Source organism: Phascolarctos cinereus, unplaced genomic scaffold (genome assembly GCF_003287225.1).
Source record: "Phascolarctos cinereus isolate Bilbo 61053 unplaced genomic scaffold, phaCin_HiC Scaffold_4;HRSCAF=312, whole genome shotgun sequence".
Classification (NCBI taxonomy): Eukaryota; Metazoa; Chordata; class Mammalia; order Diprotodontia; family Phascolarctidae; genus Phascolarctos; species Phascolarctos cinereus.
Window position 1 is genome coordinate 512,014,332 of NW_027555847.1, and position 25,600 is coordinate 512,039,931.

General features: G+C 39.3%; 1 protein-coding gene across 9 annotated transcripts in view; it reads right to left on the bottom strand.

The window, feature by feature from the left end:
* L3MBTL4 (L3MBTL histone methyl-lysine binding protein 4) overlaps positions 1 to 25,600 on the bottom strand; it is a 483,848-nt gene that overhangs the window by 457,325 nt on the left and 923 nt on the right. The gene's annotated exons all lie outside the window — the stretch shown is intronic.

Below are 25,600 nucleotides of genomic sequence, written 5' to 3' on the forward strand. Positions count from 1 at the left end.
CACACTCTCTCTCACACCTGTCCCCAGCTTGGTACGCCCAGCTTCACCAGTAGTTCAACACCTGAACTCTTCTCTTGACTGTTAACACCATACTACAAGCATCGTAACAGGTCTTCCTGCCTCCAATCTCTGTCTTTTCCTTCACCTCGACGAATCTTTCTAATGTCACCTTTCTAATGCACAGCTCTGATACCTACGTCACTCACCTAAGCAAATGTCCAACAGTTCCCCGTTACTAACCAAATAAAACAAACTCTTGATACTGGTATTCAAAGCCTCCCCCCCCCCATATTCAAGATCTTACCTACTTATCCAGGCTCGACTCATATTACTCCCTTTCATGTAGTTTACATGCAAGGACTTGGGTTCAAATCCCATCTCTGATGTTTAATACCTGGCCCATCTTGGGCAAGTCATTTAACCTCCCTCTTCAATTGTAAAATGAAGGGTTGGACTTCTAAGGTGAGGTCCCTTTCAGCCCTAGACCTACAATCCTATCTTTCATACTCTATTCAACCCTTAATTCTCATTTTCCCTCTCCCTTTCTCTGTGCCTGCCTTTTCTAAGAAATCTCCTACACTAAGAATGGTTTCCTATCCCCCACAACCTTCCCCAATCTCTGTTCTTCCTTTCCTTCAAGTCTCAACTCAGATATACATCCTCTACAAAGTCTTCCCTGGACCTGTCTCTCCCAGGTAGCAGTGATCTCTTTCTTCTAAATTTCTCGTGGCACTTTATATAAACTTCCTGTCTGCTGCACATGTCTCTCTCTCTCTCTCTTGCATCATAATCATAAACTCCCATAGAGATGGGTGAATGTGTCTCATCTTGTATCATCTAGTGGGCATTCCATAAGTGTTTACTGATTTTAATTGAACTTTGAAGAGTAAAAACTTGACACCTGTACTCCCAAAAAGAAGCCTCCCCAAACAAAATCTTCTTCACTTTCCTTTTCTACTAGTCCTTTTGACCTAACTAAATCTGAAAAGACTTAAACTTCATCCTATTGTAGTTAAAACAGGCTTAGACACAGCTTTGAAAAGAAAAAGGGAACAGTGCCACCTAACTGTGGAAATGGCTTTGTTTTAAAGATTTTATTTAAAATCACATTAGTAGCAACTATCTTAATTATTTCTTATTCATTCTGATCCTTATTGGAAGTAATTTCTAAGATATGAGGTACATGATGCCAGCTTTCAGAAAGATAGGAAGCTAAAAGTCAATTTTTAATAAAATTCAATTCTGTAAAATATAATAGTTCTAAATGTTTAATAATAACATGGGCTAAAGAATAGCTAGCAAGGTAGATTACTACTAAGTAAAAATCTAAGAAAATCTCCCTTTTACATCTTTCCTCTACAAAGTCCTGTTATTGCTGCAAAGAACAAAAAAAGGACTGATAGGCAGGAGATAGCATTTCACTCAGCATGAGGAATATTCTCACAATCAATGATGTATAAAATTCACATGGGCTGCCTTGTGAAGTAGTGAGCTCCACATCACTGTTAAGTATTTAAACAGAGTGAGAACACCCACTCAGATGTTGTAAAGCAGTTTGCCCCATCCACAGGTGGCTTGAATCAGATCACTGATAAAGTCTGTCTTTCAACTAGCATTTATTATGCACCTACTAAGTGCCAGGCACCATATCTTCCAAATCCAAGATTCTATTATTCTTATTGAAATTAAATTCCTTGCAAAGCATAAATCCATATTTTCCATTTTATGCCTAAAACACTGCCATGATTCTACAAGTTTTAGTAGATTATGTTACAAAACAACTGAAAAGATTTTTAAAATTTTCTTTCAACTAAAAATAAATGGAAGGTTAGCGTCCCAGATAGAGCACAGGTGCAGGAGTTAAAAGTTGTAGGCTGCAGCCTGGCTCTAATCTCCTATGTGGACTCAGGTAAGTAACACATACTGTGCCTGCCTCCCTCAGAGGGATGGGGTGAGGAAAGCATCCTCAAATCCTTAAAGCCCTACATGAATGTGGGTACTATATTAACGGATGAGACAATGCTTCAAAAGCATTAAAAATGGCACAAAAATGTGGAGTACAGTAGTCCTACTACCACATATTTTTGAAACAATTAAGTCGAACCAAAATCATAAGATTTCACAAATATAGATTTAAATAGAAAATAACTCAAAGTAGGCCTATTTAGCATCATGTCCTCAAAATGCCATAAAGGCAAACATTACCCTTAAAGCAACCATTAGTCGCAGCCATACATCTAAACAGGCAATAAACCTTCAGAAAACCTGGCAACAGCCCTTAAAACACATAACCTACTCCATTTTTAACAATAACAACAACATAGCTTTATGAAGATCTTTGAGGTTTGCAAAGTGATCTACACATGATTTCATTTGATCTTCCTAACAAATCTGTAAGGTTGCTACTCTGATTAATCCCCATTTTACAGATGAGAAAACTGAGATCTAGAGCTTAAGTGTCTTGCCGGAAGTCACACAACCAGTAAGTACCTGAGGAGTGATTTTAACTCAGAACTTCTTCACTAAGTCTTAACAATGCACCACCATATTTCTCCCTTTTAATTTTGTTTTCCTGTAAATCTGCTTTTATGGTTGAATTGCTGAATGTATTTTACCACAGGCAGTATTTCTACTGTTAGGCTAATCACGTTTATCATAAGAGGGGAAAAAAGATGGGAGGAGGGCAGAAGGAGGTAGATATAATAATATGGGAAGGAGGGAGTCAATGAAAATTCTATGGATCTCAAACAAGAACCACTTCCCTGAAAGACCTGAACGGGCAAGGAGAGAGGGAATGTTCTAATGGCTAACAAAAAAATCAATGAACAACTAAGAAGTATAATCTGAGGTGAGAATGAGATTACTCACTTGCTCTCTTTCTCTCCTTCCCCTAGTTGTTGACAATCTAATGAGCTGAACTCTCACAATACTGAAAGTCATTAATAAAGCAAGAACAAGTAAACCTACCCTGAGTTATCACACTCTTAATCTTCACTCATTTGACAGTGTCAAAGGATAAAAATGAATAACTTCCCAGTAATTATTCAATATTCAGAATATAAAATAAGTTTGCATTTTTCAAGTGGGAAACATTTTCCAACTTTCTCAAGGTGCTACTGTTTCCTCTAAAGTTTCAACCACCTAAACAGCTTTTTCCTCTACTAGGAAAAAAAAAATACATCAAGACCTGTGGCTCTGGAGGCTAAAAAGCTGTTGCCTTAACCTCTTAAGCACAATGAAATATTTAATTATCATCACAGTCAATAAGACATTTTTCTGACCATCCACAGTGGTGGAAAAATTTTGTCCTTTAATGTACAACCTTGATACTTGGAAAAAGCAGGAGTCATTTGGAGCCCAGGTAAGAAGAAAGCAGTCCAATTTAAGAAGGAACTTCTTTAAAAAATTAGAGTTGTTAAAAAATGGCTTACGGTCCTTGGTGAGGTAGTGAGCTCCTAATCACTGGAAGTGTCCAAGTGACCAAAGGGTGTGTGACCATCTGTCAGATAGGCTTTTAGGTGAGATTCCTGCATAAGATGGCAGAAGAGACCAAATGACCGCTATCAATCCTTCCAATTCTGAGATTCTGTGACTCATACTAAAGCAGATAAAGCACTTTGCAAAGCTTAAGTTATTATATAAACACTAGTTATCATTATTATTTTGTGTAAAAGAAACAGGTGACTATAAACTGATTTTTTTTTGTATGTGATAAACTGACTGTCAAAGGATTTCCAAAAAGGAAGTCATGCGTTATTCATAACAAAGGAATGGCACATATTCAGGATGGCACAAACCTTGAATAGTTTTTCTAGGAGTCATGTTAGATTTGTGTTAGGACAACACAAAAAATGCTCCCTTACCTGAAAGCTATGGTATATATTTATTAAATGTCAGGACCAGGATAAAAAGAGTTAAGACCATTCAGAAACCTTGATCTCATTAGCATGGCATTCAAATAAGTCCACAGGGCACTTAAGTCGAATTGTGGATAGAGTGCTGGGCTTGAAGTAAGGAAGGCTCATCTTCCTGAGTTGAAATGTGGCCTCAGACACTTACTAGCTGGGTGACCCCAGGCCAGTCACCCAACCCTGTTTGCCTCAGTTTCCTCATCTGTAATATGAGAAGCTGGAGAAGGAAATGGCAAATCATTCCAATATCTTTGCCAAGAAAACTCCAAATGGAGTCACAAAGAGTTGGACACGATTGAAAAAAAAATGAACAAAGAAGTCCTCAAATCCAGTGACAACCACAGGAGTAATCAACTATTCATCAGAAAATTCAACCTTATTTCTATGAATAATTCTGCATGTAATACCTGCCACTATCAAATTAAGCAGACCTTTTTAACAAGACAAACTCATAAATTATCAAATATGCTATCCTAATTTTAGATCCTAATTTTATTCAAAGTAAATTTTAAGAAGTTAGCATACATATACCAGTATAAGAGCATTCTTCAGAAATAATCACCTTATACACACTAATCTGGAAAGATAGTTTAAGAAAATACAGTGCTTTGAAGAACAGAGGTACAGGTAGGCTAAATTAAATCATATCCAGCTGGAGAACTGCCAATCTGAAGAGGGTCTGCAACTGAGGGAAGAAAAATACCCAAGTAAATATACAAAATTAAAACAAGAAGAGAGTGGGTCAGGATAGACAGATAAATAACAACAGTGTTAAGTAACTCACAGGAAGTTGGGAGGGAGGCAGGAATTCTACTTATGGCTCAAGGCTACATATACAAATGTACAAAGTTTATTTCATTGGGGGAAAAAAGGGGAAGACTTGAAATTTTAAATGCTGTTGTTCAGTTGTTTTTCAGCCATGTGCAACTCTTTCATGACCCCATTTGGGGTCTTCTTGGCAAAGACACTGGAGTGGTTTGTGATTTCCTTCCCTAACTCATTTTACTGATGAGGAAAGTGAGGCAAACAGGGTTAAGTCATTTGCCCAGCATCACACAGTGTGGAAGTGTCTGACACCACATTTGAACTCAGGAAGATCAGTCTTCCTGACTCCAAGTCCAAAACTCTATCCCCTGCACCATGTAGCACAGATATCTCAGACATAAAAGAGGCTTTCTGGGAGAAGACTCACAGCTGGAATATAATAAAGGAAGAGCATATTTTGTTTAAAAAGAAATTTTATTTATTTATTTGTTTGTTTTTGGTGAGGCAACTGGGGTTAAGTGACTTGCCCAGAGTCACACAGCTAGTGAGTGTTATGTGTCTGAAGCCAGATTTGAACTCAGGTCCTCCTGACTTCAGGGCCGGTGATCTACCCACTGCGCCACCTAGCTGCCCCTAAAAAGAAATTTTAAAAATCATAAACAGCCATTTGAAGCAATACTATTTGTCAACAAGTTATATACCTATGTGGAAATCTAAAAAGCTGTGTGTCTAGGGAGGGGGAAGCTTGGTAGAAAGCATCTGAATATGAATAAAAGGGAAATAAAACTGAGATCACTGTGAGAATAGTCTTCCCAGGACAAGAAGAAGAAGTATTTCAAGCTCCTAATTTAAATCACCAACCTGGCACAGAAGAAAGGAATAGCGAGGCCACTCTGGTACTGTGGGATAAGCACTCGGTTTGGAGTCGGAGGACCTACATCTGCCCTGGCTCCATGTTTTCCAACTGTAATACCCTTGGCCAAGACTTTTGTTTCCTCACTCATATAATAAATAGGGATCATAAAACCTGCACTATCCACCTTGCGGGATGGCTGTGATTTGCAAATAAGTTATTTATATAAAACACTTATAAACCTTGGAGTCCCTTGATAAATGTCAGTTATCATCCTCATTACAGTGATGGGTGTAAGGGGCTGTCTTATTTATGTTTGTATCTCTCCCAGCACCTGGCCCAATGCCCTGCTCAGAGAAGACGCATAATTATTTGTCAAATAAATGGGAGACTTATCCCAAACTACCCAAACATCTGCTCCAAGTCTCTCATTCCACTAAATAGAGCATCTCATAAATTCCTGACTTGTCCTGATGACAATTCCATCTCTTAGAAAACTGATGAAGCAATGAGGGAACGGATAACTTGGGACTTAATTCTGACCAACAAGGAGGAACAGAGGTTGGTGAAGTGGAAGGGCCAGAACCTTGGAAGAAAGTGACCAAGTCATCTTAGAGTTTCTAACAGCAAAGGTAAGAGCATGCTGGGCATAGACAAATGTGTGTATCTCAGGCTTTAGAAAGGAGACTTCAGGAATGACAGGCACAACCCTATGTTCCAAAGCTCTAAAAAGGGTAATGATCTAAGTCAGAAGTGCCACATATCAGTGCAGCTGAACCACGTTCATTTCAATTCAACAAACTTTTATTAAGTGCCTCCTATGTGCCAGGCACTGCACTGGGCTCTGGGGATACAAAAAGAGGCAAAAGACAGTCTCTGCCCTCAAGGAGCTTACAATCTAATAAGGGAAACAACATGCAAATAAATATATCCAAAGCAAGCTATATACAAGATAAACAAGAAATAATTAAAAGAAGAAAAGCACTGAAATTAAGAATTAATTAACTGGAATGAATTAAAGCTTCCTGTAGAAGGTGGAATTTTAGTTGGGACTAAAAGGAAGCCAGAAAAATCATTAAACTGTGATTGATAACAGCCATGTTGTGCGATGACTAACACTGATAAACTGAACCCTTTCCAGCAATACAAGGATTTAAGACATCTCCAAAGGCCTCATGATGGAAAACGCTATCCACATCCAAAGAAAGAACTATGGAGTTTGAATGTAGATCGAAGCACACTATTTGCTTTTTTTTTTCTTCTGTTGAGTTTTGTTTCCTCTTTATGGTGGTTCCTCCTATTGTTTCTAATTCTTACTTACAACATCACTAACGTGAAAATATGTTTAACAGGAATGTAAATGTACAGCCTATATCCAGATTGTGCGCCATCTTGGGGAGGGTGGTGGGGAGGAAGGGGAGAAAAATTTTAAACTCAAAAGCATGTGGAAGTGATTGTTGATAAATCAAAATAAATTAATCAAAAAATGTAATTGGAAATATTTAACAAAATAAATAAAAACACAATAATACACAATAATGTTGGTATGTGGGGTTCAAGGATGTGCTGGAACCAGCTTAAACATAGATTATTAAATTTTCAGCATGAGCATTCACACCTCCGAAATCAGGAGAAGATATATGGACAAACTAAAGAATGGCATGGACATTAAAGAACTGTGTGGAAAGTTAAATTCTGCATAATTATGAGGATTAAATTTGGCCCTAAGGAAGGGATAACAAACTTCACCTCGCTCCCTTCTATGCAAAAGAAAGGGCCTACTGCCACTTAACCTGTCTGCCTCAGTTTCCTCACCTATAAAATGAGGATAATAGCAGCACCGATGTCCCAGGGTTATGAGGATAAAATGAGATCATATTTATAAAGTGCTCTGCAAACCTTAAACCTTTATATAAATGCTAACTACTGTTACTATTATTATTTCTATGAGTGTGAAACATTACTTATACCGTCAATTTCAGTTTTGCTAAACTTCTTTCTTTCTTCCTAGTTATACAGGAAAATTCAATAGGCAAAGGAAGGTAAAATGCATACATTTGGGAAAAGTGATATAAAAATTTAATTGTTTTTTAAAGAGGGAGAGGAGAATAGTGTCTAAAAAAAGATCAGAACAAAGTGAAACTGAAGCTAGGAATGAGAAGGAACTGAAAAGAGCTCCTTAGGCATATTTGAAACAAAATGAGGACCAAGAATAGAATAATAAGAAGTTGTATTCACATAGCACTTTGCTTTACAAGTAGTATCTCACTTAATTCTCACAGCAAACCTGGGAGGTTGGTGCTATTATCCTAATTTTATGAGATGAGGAAACTGAGACTGGAGGAAGTTAAGTGACTTGCCCAGGGTAACACAGCTAAAAGTAATAAAAGTCTCTCAGGATGGACTGGAACTCCTATCTTCCTGATTCCAAGCCCAGCATCAGTATCCACCTTCACTGCCTATTTCTGCATAGACAGAATAATGTTAAAGGATATAAAAGATGAAATACTTAACTCTTATCTCTCTTCATTTGTGGAAAATGTTCTTCAGACCATAAAAAACAGCACAAACACATTTAAAAGAAATTAAAGACCAAGAAAGCAAAGAGACAGTAAAGCAAGCCCCTTTCTGTTACAAATGAATTCTTTAAATGAGGAGTTTGGATTCCCTGAGCCTGATGAACAAATATTTCAGACTACCAAAAGAACTTAGCGATATAACCCACATGAACCAGTAGGTAATCTTTAAGGAAGTATGAGGAAGGCCAAAGGTGCTTCGAGACTAGAAACAAGTACATGTTCTGACTTTCAGGGAGAAATATAATATCCCTGAAACATTAACCAATTCAACAAACGCTTGTCTAGAACCTACTTTCAAAACATGGTGATAGCAGCTACACGTGACATAAAATAAGATACAATCCCTGATCTCCAGGATTTATTATCTAGAAGAGTTACATAACACAAACATATAACAATGCAAACTAGAACAGAAGTGATGCAAAAGTACAACTGATTCTGAGTACTATGCAAGGTCTAGGAAAAGGAATGTACCTTCATCTAAACTGCCAACAGCACCACCAACAGCACCTCAGGAAGGAGGCGGGGTGTTGTAAATAACAAAAAGTAAAGAAACAGCACACACAGAATTCCAGCTTGAGAGGTAGAAGAGACCTCAAAGGGCAAGTGCCCCAGCCAACTCTTTTTAACACCCAGGCCAAGGAGCTTGAGTGATTTGCCCAAGTTTCAAAGGCAGTAATCATCAGAAAGCAGGATGTAAACCTAGATCCTCGGATTCTGGAATCAGTAATCAGTCCTCTTCCCTGTGTTCCACAATGCCTCCTACCAAAAAGATTTGGGCCAATTAACCAGCCAAGAAAGAAGGAGAGGATGATACACCAGGAGCTCAAAAATCTAGACACAAGCCACCTGAAGTCCAAAGTAAGTGTTCACAAACACACCAGAAGGTGTGTCCAGAAGGGCAATGAATCAGAGACTGAGTCTAAGAACAAATATTTGCTCCACAGCTCAACAGGACCAGATTTCAGTCTGAAACAAGTTCAGAAAAACACCAACGGAAGAGAAAAAGCATGAATCACGAACTAGCAACTGAGAATTTACATATGAAGAAAGACACTATCGGCATCCAGGGAAAGAACTGCTAAATAGAAGTATGTATGAATAAATTAGGGAAATGTTTATTTTATTTCATAAATTAAAAATTAAAATAATTTGCCTGGCATTCTTTTATGGTAATAGCATGAAAACTATGTCCCCTTCTTTGCTCAGTTCATATTTCACAACTTACAAGAAGATAAGAGAAGGCTTACAAGAAGATAAGAGAGGTATCATGTGGCCTGGGTCCTCGAGGAAGGTAAATTTTCAACAGGCATAGATGGGGAGAGGAGGCATTCCAGGCATGAGATATACCACAAAAACTGAGATGGGTGGGCAAGGAAGGAGTAATACATTTTGGCTGAAGTGCAGACTACATGCAGCGTTGTATGAAGTAAAACTAGCAAATCAGGGGGTACCAATATCAGAGCACAGGATAACAAAGCTGGAAGGGGACTTCCAGACCATCTGTCTACTTCTCTCAAGACTCAGTTAAATTCTGTCAGACTCTTCATGACCCCATTGGGGGTTTACCTGGCAGACACTGGAGGGCTTTGCCATTTCCTTCTCCAGCTCATTTGACAAATGAGGAAACTGAAGTAACCAGGGTTAAGTCACTTGCCAGGGGTCACACAACTACTAAGTGTCTGAGGTCACATTTGAACTCAGGAAGATGAGTCTTTCTGATTCCAGGCCCAGCACCCTGTCCACTTTGCCACCCAGCTGCCCAATTCTTTCATTATATAATTCAGGAAATTGAACCATGGGATGTTGTGGCTTGCACCAAGGTCAAAAAGGTACTACACAGGTCATCCATAACAGGTACCTCCATTTCCTCTCCTCTCGCTTTCTTAACCCCTTACAATCTGGCTTCTGACTTTATCACTCTACCATAACTGCTCTCTCCAAAGTTACTAAGGATCTCCTAATTGTCAAATCCAATGGCCTTTCCTCAATCCTCATTCTCCTTGACCTCACAGCCTTTGACACTGTTTGTTGATCACTCTCCTTAACACTGTTCTCCCTAGCTTTTCAGGACATTCTCCTCCAGACCACGCCCTCCAACCTTAGGTTGTCCCATTGGGTTCTGTCCCAGGCTTTTTTCTCTCTCCTTCTATACTATTTCACTTGGTGATCTCATCAGCTTCCATGGATTTAATTATCATCACTACTATTCTCAAATCTACAATTTCTGCCCAACCTCTCTGCTGACCTTCAATCTCCTATCTCCAACTGCCTTTGATTCATCTCAAAATGGATAGACATAGACATCTTAAACTCAACATGTCCAAAAGTAACCTCATCCTTCCCTCTAATTCCTCCATCCCTGCTGCCACCACCTTCCCTATTATTGTAGAGGGTAGCACCATCCTCTTAGTTCCTCCAACTCACAACCTAGGTTTCATCCTGGACTCCTCACTATCTCTCATCCCACCCCATAGCCAAGATGTTGCCAAGGCTGTCCATCTCACCTTTGCACCCTCTCTCAAATACACTCCCATGTCTTTGTCCTCAAGGAACTTACAATCTAACAGGAGTGATAACATACAAGCAAATACATACTAAGCAAATTACATACAGGATAATTATAACATAATTGAGCAGAAAAGTAATAGAATTAAATGGGGTTGGGGAAAGTTTCTTGACGTATCTTAAATTTAACAATTTATTGTAAATTTGTGGGGTTTTTCCTGCATTGAAACTTTGATGATGCAATCTTGCATCATATAACTGTATAATATTGTGTTGTAAACAAGTCATTACATACACATATTCCTGCCACTGCATGCTAGACTCCTTGCACAATGGACAACATGCTTACCTGACAACACTTGCTTTTTAAGACCCATCAGAGGACTTGATCACTGACTGGTTACAACTTGCATTTTGTGTATTTATTTGGAAAATAATGTAATCACTATGACTTTAACTGTTATACAACAGATCAAACATGTACAAACGATTTTTCAAAATTTTCTTTTCCCTTATTTTTATTCAACACCCCTTAATTGCACACAAGGCTACCATCATCCCCCTCAATCTTTCCAGCACCCCCAGGGGCTGGTATCACCCACTAGAGTGATTTCCCTAAAGCACAGATATGATTATGTCACACACTCCCTACTCAATAAATTCCAGTAGCTCTCTATTGCCTCCAGGATCAAATACAAAATGCTTCGTTTGGCATTCCAAACCTTTCATATTTACCACATCCTCCCCACCTTTCCAGTCTTCTTACACCTTCCTCCCTGACACATACTCTTCAATTTGATGACAATGGACCTCTGACCATTCCAAGAACAAGACACTCTCCCTCAACTCCAGTGCTCTGGCTGTCTCCCACACCTGGAATACTCTCCTTCCTCCACTCTGCCTACTGACCTCCCTGGCTCCCTTTAAGGCTCAATTAAAATTCTATCCTTTACAGGAAGACTTCCCTAACCCTTCTTAATCCTAGGCTTTATCTCTATTACTTCTTAATTCCCCTGTATATAGCTTGCCTTGTGTATACTTGTTTGCATGTTGTTTCCCCTTCCGCCTCAGACTGTAAACTCCTTTAGGCAGAGACTATCTTCTGCCTCTTTGTGTATCCCCAGGTTTTAGCACTGTGCCTAACACACAGTAGGTATCTAATAAATATTACTGATTGATGGATAGTAGAGCCAAGATTTGAACACAGGCCCTCTATCTCCAAATCCTGTTATGCCAGAGCCTCATACTCTAGGTTAGGAGTTAGAATCTTATTACATAAAACAATAAGATTTTGAGCAGCAGTGTATCATGATCAACTGTCTATAAGGAAGATTAATCTAGGCACTATACAGAGAACACAAGTCAGAGAACAGAAGTGGGAAAAAGTTTGGGACTTTTGGAATCATACAATCAATAAATATTTACTAAGTACCTACTACCTCAACATTTTTGAACTGCTGGAATTATACAATCAATCAGTACCTACCATTGTGGCAACAGTTATGAACTGTTGGAATTATACAATCAACAAGCATTTATTAAGCACTTATGGCATACAAGTAGATAGTATTAAGAGTATGCCCTGGGGTAGGGACACTGAGAACCAAAAGGTGAGAGATGGGAAGAGAGATTTCCTGGGTAGAATCAATAGAAATCAGCAACTGATTAGACATTAGAGATGAGTGGAAGAAGAATCAAAAACAGTAAAAGATTTCAAATGTAGGTAAATAGCTGTGCCAATGACAGAAATAATGAAGTTGTAAGGGGGCTCTGGAGGTAATACATTAAATATAGTTTGAGAGAGTTGAGTTTGAGGGGCCAGAAGACTAAGGTGGAAAAATCCAGCTAATAGCTGAAACCATGAGTCTGACACAAGAATGTCATAGACTAGAGGAAACATAGTTGATATTAATCTACATAGAAAAAATAGCTGAAGCCATGAGAATAACTGAAAACTGTCAAGGACAGGAACTTAGAAAAGGAACAGAACAAGGAAATCGACAGAACTGAGGAAGGTAAACCCACAAAGGAGAAAGAAAACTAGATTTCCAGGGAATAAGGAGAGAGTAGAAGGAAAGGAAGCTGAGTTATATACTATTTTTCAATAAGACGAAAGAGCAAAGAAAAGTGGGAGTTTGAGGGGGCAGAAAGCTTGTTTGCATCTGGAGAGAAGAATGACTGGAGACACCCAAGAAAAAGTGAAGACAAAGAGATTGTATATGTATGAAAGGGAAAAGGAGAACATTAATGGATCAGGGCCATAGGTGAAGGGATTAGCCTAGGAAATAAAGAGGGATATATTAACCTCCACCAAAAAGGCAAGAGATTCTCAGAAGCCCTGGCTTCAGTCCAAGTACAACCTCTTCCAAAGGGACTTTCCTGACCCTCCTCCCCCAGGTGCCAAGTGTCTTCACTTTTTTTTAAATTTATGAAATAAGTATTTTCATAACATTATAGAATAAAAAGATGATTGAACAAGAAACTACAAATCTATTACAATTCTTATTCCTTTTAAATATATAATAAACTTTTTCTTTTTTTTCTTCCCCTCCTCCCCCACTCCTGCCCTAGAGATGGCTACCATTAGACACAAATATGTGTGTATATGTATGTATGTATATATGTATGTGTGTGTGTAAAATCATTCTATACATTCTTCTACTTAACACTGCTTTCCCTAGACGCAGATAGAATCTCCCTTTATAGATGCTTTGTGGTTAATTTGAACATTTATAACAGTCTCAATCACTTAAAGATGTTTTCAAAACAATATTGCTGTTACTGTATACAACGTTCTCTTGATTCTACTTTTTTTTATTATTCATTATTTCATGCAAGTCTAGCCATGTTTTTCAACCAAGCTCATTATTTCTTATACCACAACAGTATTCCATCACAATCATATACTACAACTTGTTTAGCCATTCCCCAATTACGGGCATCCCCACAATATCCAGTTCTTTGCCCCTACAAAGAGAGGTACTATGAATATTTTGGAACATAGAGGCTCTTTTCCTTTCTCCCTAATTATCTTTGGAAACAGATCTAGTAGTGGTATTGCTGGGTCAGAGGGTTGGATCTCCAAAATGGTTGGATCAGTTCACAGTTCCACCAACAGTGAATCGCAGTCCCGATTTTTCCAACATTTGTCACTTTTCCCTTCAATCATTTTAGTTAATAGGAGAGATTTTAAATGATACATCAAGACTGCTTTAATTTGCATTTCTCTAATCCAAGGGTGGGGAACCTGCCTGGAGGCCACATGCAGCCTTCTAGGTCCTTGGGTGCAGCCTTTTGACCAAGTCCAAGTTTTACAGAACAAATCTTTTTATTGTGAAGTTTGGATTTATTCAAAGGGCTGCACTTGAGGACTAGAGGGCCACATGTAGCCTTGAGGCTGCAGGTTCCCCACCCCTGCTCTAATCCATAATGATTAAGAGCACTTTCACTACCTTAACTTGTGTTTTTCAGTAGTATCAAACTCTTTGTGACCCATTTAGAGTATTCTTGGCAAAGATACTGGAGTAGTTTGCCATTTCCCTTCTCCAGTGCATTTTACAGATAAGGAAACTGAGGCAAACAGGGTTAAGTGACTTGCCCAGGGTCACACAGCTAATTAGTGTCTGAGGGCACATTTGAACTCAGAAAGATAAATCCTGACTCCAGGCCTCATGCTCTATCCACTGCACCACCTAGCTGCCCATATCTTACATAAACTGATTTATATACATGTTGTCTATCATCATATTAAATTATATCATATTGTTATGTTATGTTATATTATGTTATATTGTATTATATTATCCAGAAGGCACAGGGACTAGTTTTGCTTTTTCTAAGGCTCCTTAGCAAAGGTCACATAGTAGGAAAGTTGATTCCTTTAAAAATTGAAACATTCAAACAAGATAATCATCCCCAGAGCTAAGGAGGGATTAACTAGAAATCTGGAATTTTTCATATAGTTGAAAATTCTGGCTTCTAAACAGCTTGCAAAGTCTGGTAAAACAAAGGATTGGCATTAAGGTGTCTCTGAAAATTGTCACTCATTTGCTTGATGACCTCGGACAAGTGACTTGACCAATCTGTGCCTTTAAATGCCTATGTGTGTAAACAGAGTAACAAGGTACACCATTTATAAACTTGACAAAGGTGTTCTGAACAATTTTCCAGTAGGGTCACACAGCCCATCCAGGGCTCACTCCTCCGACCTGCACTAGCCCTTAAACATAATAATAGCCAGGCACAATACAAATATTATCTCATTTGATTCTCATACCAATCTTAAAGGTAGGTGCTGTTATTATCCTCATTTTGTAGCTAAGGAAACAGACCAAAAAAAAAAAAGTTAAATTACTTGCCCAGGGTCACATGGATGGTGTCTTGAGATTAAACTTCAACTCAGACCCAGTGATGCGATTTAGGGGTTCAGGGGTGCTGGAACCCCAAAATCACAACATGCAAGTCCTGCTCGAAAGAATTCGGCCCAAACCTTCTTTCAGCCAAAGACAAGGTTTATTAGAACATCCATCATATTGGCCAGACTCTTAAGGTGTCTGAACATTAGTAAACAATTGGCTAGATTATAAGAATCTGACCAGTGGCTAGATTTTAAGAATCCAAGCATCTTAATGGAGACAAGATAGACCTTATATACAGAAAGACTATAAGAGGAATGGCCAAGCAGTCTATGAGGTAATAGAACTCCAGGAATAGCCAAGGAAGAATGGAGTCCAGACACGATTAAGGGTGGGAAGTGGCCTGGGGCCATAGGGAGGTATGGAATTATAGCCTCAGGAAAACGCCAGAGATTGGCCACAAGGGAAAGTCCAGGGCCCTTCCCCCTAGGTCCACATCCCATCCTCATCACCAGCACTTTATCCACAGACACTCAGTTTCCTGAACAAAAAGCTTTTCAAGCAGTTTCCAAGTTAGAAGAGTTGTCCCAGAAGAGACAACCCCTAAAGTCTATAGTTATGAGCATTACTGTGACAGTCAAAAGCAGAGGGCTTGCCCCAAGGTAAAATTTTACTCGGGGAACTGGAATTTAAAATTATGACACTTCTCAGAAAAGGGGGGTGGAGGGTGGGAACCTCACTCTAAACACAGGAAGGAAGAATTTCCTTCTTCTGTGGATTAGGGAAACAAGTTAAGTGACTTGCCCCAAGGTCACAGAGCTAGTAAATATCTGAGGCCTCATTAAAACCCAGGTCTTCCAGACACCTGGGTGAAGTAGATAGGGTGCTGGGCCTGAAGATTCATCTTCCTGAGTTCAAATCTGACCTTTGACACTTAACTAGCTGTGTGACCCTGGGCAAGTCACTTAACCCTGTTTGCCTCACTTTCTCCTTCTGTAAAATGATCTGGAGAAGAAAATGACAAACCACCCCTACCAAGAAAACTCCAAATGGAGTCTCAGAGTTGGACACAAATAACAACAAACTTCCTGACTCCAGGCCCAGGGCCCTAGCTACAGAACTGCTTCTCTTCACTTTCACTAACATCAATTGTTTGATTATCTTTATGCAAATAGACTCTGAAGAAGGGATTAGTCTCCCAGCCTCTTCCCCAACCCTATTAGGCAGAAGAAAGTAGGACAAAGCACTTTAAATATTTTAGTTATCTCATTGGATCTGGAAAACCACTAGACTTCAGAGAACAGGGGCTGAACCAGGGTTTTCCTCGACAATGGGAATTCCCAGGTAAGGAAACTCCCTCTACCAAAAACAGTAAGGGAGTCACCTACAGCACTGACAGGTTGGGTGACCCACTCAGTCATTTATGTGACTGGGGTATGTATGTAACACGTATGTGTCAGAAGGGAGATTTAACCCACATCTATAAGCTAAGAAACCAGTTCTCTGTCCACCATTCTACACTACTCCAATTGTAGGTGCAGCTTAGGATTTCACTGCTGCTCATCCTTCGCTCTCAAAGATGACCAATGACATCACAAGGGTGATGTCTATAGCACTGTAGGAGAAGGAAAGGCCAAAGGAAAGATCAAAAATAAAAGCACTGGGAGCAGCTAGGTGGCACAGTGGATAGAGCACCTGCCCTGAAGTCAGGAAGACCTGAGTTCAAATCTGGCCTCAGACCAAACACCTGACATTTACTAGCTGTGTGACCCTGCGCAAGTCACTTAACCCCAACTGAAAGAAAGAAGAAAGAAAGGCATTGCCAAGAGAATGTCCTCCCAAAGGGATGTCTTAGCTTGCTTTTCTTAACAGAAAAAAATCACATGCACTAAAAATCTGATATTTTACAACTTATCCATCCCATTATCATGGTGACAGATTTATGACTGGCTAATAATAATGATGGAGGCAGCTTGGTGGCTTGATAGGCCTGGAGTCCTGAGTTCAATCTGGCCTCAGACATTCACTAGCAGTGTGACTCGGACAAGTCATTTAACCTAATCCGCTTCAGAAATGACAAACCACTCCAGCATCTTTGACAAGGAAATCCCATGGACAGTATGGTTCAAGAAGTAACAAAGACTCAGACACAAGTGAACAACAACAGTAATAACAATTATTATACTATACCGTACTGACTACATGCCAGTCCCCGCACTAAGCATTTTAAAAATGTTATCTTATTTGATTTTCACAACAGCCCTGGGAGTGCTATTATATATGCCATTTTACAGCTGAAGAAACTGAGGCAAACAAGTTTAAGTGACTCCTCCAAGATCACATAGGAGAGCTGTACTCAGGTCTTCCTAACTGCAGGCCTAGGGCTCTATCCACTGTACCACCCAGCTGCTTAATTCTGTCTAGTCTTGGCAGGAAGTATCTATCAAACATAATTATCATATAAGCCAGTGGTGTCAAACTCAGAAAGTCATGGGGGCCAATAAGTTTTACATGAGGATCCCTTCAGGCTGTGTATTGACTTAGAAACCACATATTAAAAGCAGCTATTTTTTATTTATTTTTATCTATTATTTTGAATATTTCCCAATTACATTCAAATCTGGTTCGCAGACCTGGGAGAACTGTTGCAGTGCATGGGGCTGGTCTGGTGTATGACACTTCTGCAAAAGGTATTTTCTGATAAGGGCTGAAAAACCAACTTTTTCAACAATAGAAAATTTCTCATCACCAAGAAGCCTCTTAATATGGAAAACTTCACCTTCTTTCACGAACTCACTCTGCGGCCTTGAATAAGTTTATGTTAACATTTCTGGGCTCCCATTTTCCTCCTCAGTAAAATGAAAAGGGGGTAGGAACTGTACTGAGGTAAATAATGTCTAAAGTCCTTTTAGCTCTAACATTCTATGATTCTAAATATGGAGTAAAAAAAATTAAAATTCCATACCATCATGTTGTTTCCTTTGGAAGAAAATATTAAGAGAAATAAAAACTCAAATATGATAATGTATGTAAAAAGTTATGCAAATGTTAGTTCTCATCATTTAAGGGTCTCAGTCCCACAGATGTGGCCAATGTCAGAGCCAAAGCTTCCCTTGAACTAAAATGCCTCTTGAAACAGAAATAACCCAACTTCAGGAAAACACCAAGCAAACACTTTCCACTAAACCATGCATTACTGACTTCTTCCATCATATGGGGAGAGCAATGGATAACTATACCTGCCAGGCTCCCTTTATTTTTCTTCACTGGCCATAGCAAAGAGCATTCTTTATTTTGGATGCTGAAGATTGGAATTCTTAAAAAGATTTCTGTGACATTCTCCTCATCCTCACTACGGGCACAAAAAAACAAACAAGATAAAAAAAACCTCAGCTCTCAAGATTACCAGTGGCTGATTGCAAGATAATGAATGGGCAGAGTCCCTCACCCAAAGACAGCAACAGCTGGGAGCAGACACACTTCCTTCAGTTTACACAGGATCCACAAGAGAGATGCCAGTTAACAGCTGCTGTTCTACATGGTTTACAGAATCCCGCAACCTTGCTTACTGAAGTCTTTAGCAACCAGTAAGTCTCCTTTCTGGCTTTGGCAGTTAGCAGAAATCGCAGAAACTCCTGTGCTTCTATTTAGTTCTGAGAACCTGGCCTGAAATTCCTTTTAACAGCCTTCTGCAAAAGGGAAACCAACCTTGTCTACTAGCCACAGCTTCAAACTTCCAGGCCTAACTGAAAAGTATGTCTTAAACTGCTGTCCAGAAAACATTCACAACGTATTTTCCAGGAATTAAAAGCATAGCCAACGAACAGCTCTAAGGGGCAAAAGCTTTGTTCTCAACCATCTCCATATTGCAGGTGTATAAAATAAGGATTTTGAAACACAGTACCATTAACAATTCAAGGCTAACATGTGCAAAGACCTGGGAATTCACAGTCAAGGGGTGTATAGCTAGGGTTTTAAAGTCTGCCAAACATGTTACCTACGTTATTTTAATTAATGTTCACCCTAATCCTAGAAAGTGGGTTAATCCCATTTCACAGATGAGGATGTATATTCATAAAGGGTGACTGCCTTGCTCCCCATTCTACAGATGAAGTCTCAGTTTGAGACTCCACTGAAAACGAAGCAGTCACAGCTAAATAATGGATTCTGAACTCAGGTCTTCTTGACTGGAGTCCAACATTCTGGCCACCGTGCCCATGTAGCTACCTAAATTACATTAGACCCTTTCTAGATCTTTCTAGGCTCTAATCTAGCATAGATTATAGATCTGCTATGATGCTCTCTAACATTTCCTCTAGTTCTAAGAGTCTATAAAATATTCTATGAACTGGAGGCTGTGCCCCTATGTCTAAAAAGTAACTTCCATAGAGACGATAGAACAAGGTCTATTGGGTGTATTAACAATTTACACAAAAGTAAAACAAACCCTTCTTCAAACACATCTTATTCGAGTATTGTATCATAGAGAACCAAATCTGATTTTTTTTAAATATCCTTTTCCCCTCAATCTATAATTAACACATAAACACTGCAGCCAGTTTCACACTTCTCCAGTGAATACAGAACTCAGAATGGATCAAAGCTGTACTAAACTCAATAAATAAATACCTCATGCTATAGGCTGGGGGACCATAGCAAAATCAATTCCTTGGAGATAGGGAAGAAGATAGAAGGGGAAAGATTAAAAGTAAAGAATTACTACCCATATTCGGTTTTTTTAAATTGTTTTAAACAATCAAGAATGATAGCCTTTTAGGATAGTTGTTTTTTAAGAGTATGCTGTACTTGCATTTAGAAAATTATGAACACGCATAAATTCTTATATTTGCCAGATGACCTCACAAATGACACTAGTCTTGAAGTCCATTTGAAACTCCTCATAATCACTAAACCGACACGGAAAATGTACAAATTCTGTGTTAAAGCCGGTTGCCATGTTTCAAGGTGTATGCTGTTTTGGTCATATGCTCAAGTACAAACAGACTCTACTATTTGCACATGACCATTCAAACAATTGGAGCCATTAACTCTAACAAGAGCTAAGAACAATAGTTCCGCCTAGAAACAAACCAATTCTCTCCAAAAGTGATCTTTTTCCCAGGGCTTAACTCTCTCTAGTAATAATAACAATAATGATAAGAACAGCTTTAAGGTTTATAATTCACTTTAGGAATATTAACTCATTTTACTCTCACAACAATCCTGGGAGGTGGGTGCTATTAACTCTGTTTTACAGATGAAGAAACTGAGGCAAAAGTTAAAGCATTCACCCATCTAGTCAGCTTCTAAGGCCAGAATTAGACTCAAATATCCCCATCTCCAGGTCTAGTGCTCTAACCACACAGCTCTACCTCAGTAGTATGAAAGCTCCTTAAGACAAGGAACTGTTAAGTAGCCCTCCTCCTTAAAAAAATGTTATACTGAATTCTAGTCAAATCTCAAGGCCTTTGATCAGTGCTGCCTTTGACACTGATGAAAACTAGCTCCTTAATAAAAATCATCTCCCTGGATTTAACACTGTATTAACCTTATTCATCTTTCTTTCAAACTACTCCTTCACAGTCTCCTCTGGTAGGGTCCTTTTCTTCCTGCTTCCTAATTGTGGCTGTTCTCAGTAGCTCAAGCCCCTTTCCTTCAACAAAACTTACCAAGTGTCCTCTAACTGTAAAGCCTTGCTGCAATGCATACAAGGATGAAGAAAAAATTATCGACCCCCTGCCCAACTCACCCCCCACCACTACCTTCAAGGAGTTTATAGAGGTAATAAAGGATAAAACAAGATGGGGTGGAATACAAAATGAGTTTAAAGGAGTAAAGTTTACCTCCAATTTGATGGGGAGGGGGTTATAAAAGGCTAAACTGGAAAGATGGCATTTAAAATTCGCCTTAAAAAGTGGTAAAATTTCTATAGGTAGATATGGAAAAAGAGAGGGAAAGAGGTAGACATTCCAGGCATAAGAAACAGTATAAACAAAGGCAAATAAAAAAATCTGGGCTCAGTCCCTTAGGGCCATCTTTTCAGCACACTTTTATAAGTAGTCTTCATTAGAATATTATCTCCTCGAGGGCAGGGTCTAGCTTTCTTTCTCTAGTATTTGTAATTCTCAGCGCTCAGCACAGTAGCAAGGGCTAGGTGTGAATGACTGACTATATATACATATATATATATATATATATATATATATATACACATATATATATGTGTATATATATGTGTATATATATATATATATATATATGCTCATTTAATCCTCATTATACTCACAGGTGTTAACCCCATTTTACAGATGGACAAACTGTGGCTCAAAGGGTTTGAAGAGATCTGGTTTGCCAAAGCTAGTCTTTTTAACATTCTAGATGGAGCAGATTATGAAGGATCCTGAGATACATCCTGGTGAATTGAAAAGAACAATGGATTTTGAATTAAAGGACTTCCTTTGAATACTGGCTCAGTCAAGTATAAGCTATATAATTTGGGAAAGTCATTTAACCTTCCTGGGCTTCAGTTTCCCCACCTACAAAACAAAGGAGGGGACAGGACTAGATTACTCCAAAACTAGATTCCAACTCTTAACTTATTTTAACAAGCTGGACTTTATCCCATAAGCAACATCGGGGCTTATGGATTCTGAGCAGGACACACAAACAATCAGAGTTGTGCTTCAGGAAAATTAATCTGGCAAAGGCATGTGTAGGAGAGTTTAGAGCAGTAGGAATGGAGACATGGCAACCAGTTAGGAGTCCACAGCAATAACCTTGTCCAGAGTTAGAGCCTAAACAGTGGCTGCAGAAATGGAAAGGAGGGGGGCAGATGCCTGAGATACTGCAGACGGAATTCAATCAAAAGGACTGAGCGACTAAGTGAATGTGGGTGGAAGGGAGATGTCAGAAACAACTCCAAGGTCTCCAGCCTGAGTGACTGTGAGGAGAATGGTGTATTGTACCCCTGAGGGAAAATAGGATAATCAGGACAAAGAAGCTGTTAGAGAGAGAAGCAGTTGGGGGACAAGAGATAATGAATTCAGTTTTGGACAAGTTTGAGTTTTACATGCTTTAACTGCAGCTGTCCAGTAGGTAGTTTGAAATAGGGATTAGAAGCTCAAGGAGAGAGTTTGGAGCTAGAATTATGTAAAATGCAAGGTAATGGCATATATAACACCTACAAGAAAGAGAAAGTAAAAAGAAAAAAAGGGACAGTATCTGAGCTTCGAGGAACACCCGCCTCTATTTAACCACCTACAGGTGGAGGAAAAGAAAAAATACAGGAAAGGCCGTGAATTTAGATGGTAGGAAGAGAAGCAAATAATTTCAGGATCTAGTTTAACCCTAACCCACTGAGGTCCTTTCTGAAGCTGAACTGCCAAGCATTCAAACCCAACTGAAGAGAGCGCAATTCCAATTGGCTGGCCACCCTGCTTGAATGCAAACATAAGTTTGCCTAAAATACTAATTTCTGGACAACTCACACAAGGCAAGTACCTATATGGAAGAAAAAATACAAGGACATTCTCGAGGTCTCTCCGAAGAATTTTAGTATCGATTGTGAGACATGGGAGACACTGGCATGGATGGAGTGCCAGCATCAAAGAAGGCACTGTGCTCTATGAGCAAAGCAGAATTGCAGTAGCTCAAAAGAAACATGAGACGCGCAAATTTAGAGACATCTCCCTCCCAGGTGTTCATACAGACTATTCGCAGCCAACCTGTGACAGAGCTTTCCAAGCTCCTATCAGTCTGATCAGCCACAGTCAAACACACTGTACGTGGACTCCAACACAGTAATATCATTTTGGTCTTTTAACGTTATGAAGGGCAGCAGCCAACCAACCGATTTCAGAATCCCAAAAGTCAAAGCAGTAACACAGCAAATCGTTTTGAAATACCACATGCAACCATGATACCTGAAATTGGAACTCGCTGCTTAACTAGCGTTCTCAAGTTCTTACTGCTTCCAGCTCTAGCCAAGTCAATCAAACCTAATAGACAAACATCCTCAATATAAACACATCGTCACCAAAGCCCACCAGAATACCCCCAAGCCCATTATGACATCCCCCAAGATCAAAAGCCAAAGTACAACCAAGCTCATCCTCCCCACCTCAGTTTTTCTACCCCAATCTCACCACCTCCACCAAGTCTCCAGCTTTCTTCAATGAGCTTTGTTCTTATAAAAATGAGTGTCCCTATAGTTCTGTAGCCAAATCCTATTTGCACAGGAAAAAAAAAAAACCTACCTTAGATAGAGTATGTCTCTGTCCAAAACAGTTAATGCCTTCTGTCTGTCCAATCACTCACGTACCTCACAAATCCCACTTCTATCAGAAATCTTCCTCCTGCTTTAAGGATACTATGAATATGAATCTGTGAGGCATACAGACTGTACTCTATCTGTACCCAAATAGGTAGAAAGCATGTTGTTGCCCATTTGTTTCCGTCTCTCTATGACTTCACTTTGGGTTTTCTTGGCAAAAATACTGAAATGGTTTACCATTTCTTTTTCCACCTCATTTAACAGATGAGAAAACTAAGGCAAACAGGGTTAGGTGACTTACTCAAGGTCATACAGCTAGTGTCTGAGGTCACATTTGAACTCAGATTTTCCTTGACTCCAGGCACAACACTCTATCCACTGTAGCACTCAGCAGCATACTTTGGTGGAAAGAGCATTTGATTTGGAGTCAGAAGACCTGAATTCAAATCCTCAGATGCATATTGCCTACTGTGACCTTAGGTTGAAAACTCCAAGGCCTGGACCTGTTTCCTCATCTAAAAAAAAAGAAGAAAGCTCTCTATGATCCTATCAACCCACTTTTAAATAGGAAGACTAATATGAATTAATACAAAGTGAAAGAAGTAAAACCAGGAAAACAACATACAAGACAACAACCATGTAAAATGGAAACAACCACCACAAACAACCTAAACGTTGGGGCAGCTAGGTGTTGAATTGGATAGAGCACTGACCCTGGAGTCAGGAGGACCTGAGTTCAAATCTGATCTCAGACACATAATACTTCCTAGCTGTGTGACTCTGGGCAAGTCACTTAACCCCAACTGCCTCACAAAAAAAGAAAAAAAAACCCTAAATGTTATGTAATAAACAAGCTTGATCCTAAAAGCCTAGATACACCTCTCCCTTCCTTCTTTGCAGGTGAGGAACTGCGGTGTTGGAATACTGCATATGCTGTCAGACATCATTAATGCTTTGGTTGGTTTTGCCAAAGTGCTTCTCTCCCTCTTTTTCTTTTTTCTTTTAATTAATTCTGACCAGGGCAACAGTTCCATGGGTAGGGGAAAGAGATATTCCATAAGGACGACAATGTAAAAACAATAGATCGCAAGAAAAAAAATAATTCATTTTGGAAGAAAAGTTACTAAATAGACTCAAGGAAATCGTATGATTAATCAAAAACAAGCCCTGTCAGCTTCAATTTGCATTTTATGCAGGGAATTTACAGTATATTTCTTATAAAGCAGGAAGCATAAGGAAAAGAACACAGGCCCAGAACTCTGGAAACCTGAATTCTAATCTCAGTTCTAGAACTTAACTAACTTTGAGCCACAGGGCAAGGCACATCTCTCCCAGGCTCATTTCCTTATCTGTAAAATTAGATTAGACTTTTGGTGAGTTAGAACAACAAACTGGGTTCGAAATGAACCTCTGCAAACTGAGCTTCTGCAAAGTTTCTGACCATTTTCTATGTTAAAAGGAATGTGAACATATGATCAAGAATCACGAAGTCCTAAAAATAAGGACAGTACCTCTGCATTTAAATCATGAGAGGCTCAGGGTAGGTCAACACCAAACCCTTGATTACTGACTGAATGACCAGACACTGACTTCATCAAAGCCTTGATTATTGACTGAATGACTACCATCTAGTCAATTTTTTTTTTAATAAAAGGGCTTCTTCTGTAAAATTTGGATTCAGTCAAAAAGCCTCACTTAAGGGCCTACAAGGCCACATGTGGCTTTAATGCTGTAGATTCCCCACCCATGGATCACAAAAGGACTCCTTCAAACCTCTGATTATTGACTGAATGACCAGACACTGATTTCACCAAAGTTTTGATTACTGACTGACCTCACCAAATTTTCGACTATTGACTGAATGACCAGACACTGATTTCACCAAACCCTTGATTATTGACTGACCAGACACTGATTTCACCAAAGCCTTGATTACTGACTGAATGACCGGACAGTGATTTCACCAAACCTCTGACTATTGACTGAATGGCCAGACACTGATTTCACCAAACCTCTGATTATTGACTGACTGACCAGACACTGATTTCACCAAAGCCTTGATTACTGAATGAGTGACCAGATGCTGATTTCTTCAAACACTTGACACATACCATCTTAAGAATAACAGGTGCTTTTCTTCTGGGGAGGAGGAAACGGGGAGAGTAGGGGAATTTTTTTCTTTGCCATGTTTTATCAGATGAAAGGTCAACTTTGTCATAAAGAAAGGCGTGAGCCGATCCCAAAGACAAAAAGAGAAGGTCGTGGGACTCAGGGAGTTTTCACACATAGGAGACACTACAAGCTCTGGTTCAGGCAAAACCTCCTTCCGAGATCTTCCTCCCTCTTGTAGAGTTGGA